This window comes from Trifolium pratense, linkage group LG5 (genome assembly GCF_020283565.1).
Source record: "Trifolium pratense cultivar HEN17-A07 linkage group LG5, ARS_RC_1.1, whole genome shotgun sequence".
Lineage (NCBI taxonomy): Eukaryota > Viridiplantae > Streptophyta > Magnoliopsida > Fabales > Fabaceae > Trifolium > Trifolium pratense.
This window is the reverse complement of record NC_060063.1, coordinates 53228016-53229411: the sequence shown is the minus strand read 5'-3', so window position 1 is coordinate 53229411 and position 1396 is coordinate 53228016. Positions and strand designations below refer to the sequence as shown.

The 1396-nt window shown below is 28.0% G+C and overlaps 1 non-coding gene across 1 annotated transcript; it reads left to right on the top strand.

Annotated features, from left to right (window-relative positions):
• Window positions 1-838: 838 nt before the first annotated feature.
• TRNAK-CUU lies at window positions 839-911 on the top strand. Its single transcript has one exon. It is a non-coding gene; the product is annotated as a tRNA-Lys (tRNA).
• Window positions 912-1396: the final 485 nt, after the last annotated feature.

Below are 1396 nucleotides of genomic sequence, written 5' to 3'. Positions count from 1 at the left end.
AGGGTTGCTTTGAGCACTAATCAGCACCATGAACACCAAGATTCCGACTGTCTAAACTAATGAAGCACTGGCCAATCCCAGCAAAGACTCTATATGTTCACCAAATTTGTTGTTAAACGTCATTGCCAACTAAGATAGATTTTAAATGATAGTATATCTCTTTGTCTCCATATCAGCAGCTAGCATTATCTTCTTGATATACTGTATAAATTAATAATTGGAACTTGTCTACATGTAGATGTAATGTGTGTAATTATATTAATAATAATAATTAATTGGCTCACAATTTTTCTTAAGAGCAAGATAAGACCTTCCCATCAATCGGAAAAACTTAACTCAATAAGCATAGGTAGCTAGTAATAAGTATTGGGAAGAAAAAGTTAGTGTTCAATGGAGGAGAGTTGTTCAACTGAGCACTCTCTTTCTGCGGGTATACTCTTTTTAAGATTAAAATATTAAAATATAATGATATATAATTATTGATACATGATATTCTTCGTTAGTTTAATTTAGTTGATCAATGTTCGAATGTCAAATACTTTATCTATTTATCTTAAAGATGAAATTTTATTCACTTGGTTATATATCTGACAAAAATAAAAATTAATAGATAATACAATGATATTGGTAGGACTTATATAGTAACTTTTTTTTAGATGTGTGGTTGGAGCGATAGAGTTTTTATTAAATACTATATAATTAAAATATTGTAAATAAATGATGTGTATATTTAACTTATATAAGTATCCAAAAACGAAACTCTCTATTGTGGATGTTTTATGTATGGTTTAATTGGTATTGGTAGAAAAAAGCTACACACGAAAGTTAATTTCAACAAGCCCGTCTAGCTCAGTTGGTAGAGCGCAAGGCTCTTAACCTTGTGGTCGTGGGTTCGAGCCCCACGGTGGGCGATTTTTAGTAATTTTTACCTTGTTTTTTTTTTCCCAAAAAACATTTGTTATTTCATAAATCATTTTGTTAAAGAAAAATTTTTCATTTATTTTTGAGATGTCAAAATTGAACAATTGTGAAACTTAAATGGTTAAAATTAGACAATTAAAATTTTAAAGGCCAAAAACAAATAATTGTAAAACTTAAGAGATGGAAACTGTATATAAACTTTTTTGTCTTTATGAAAAAAGTAAATAATATTTTTCTTTTCATATGAGAGAACTACTCATCCATATAATCAATCATAAAGGTCCTACCATATTTTATTTTGGATAGGAAGTACAACATGTTAATTTTAGTTGCACCTCAATTTTAAGTTTTTGGCCGATTCAACTTCAACTTTTTCATGCATAAATCATTTATTGGAAATTCTAAGTGCATATTATTTATTTATTTTTACGATAAGCATATTATGTTAGTTAGTATTAAAGGGTAAATTATAAGT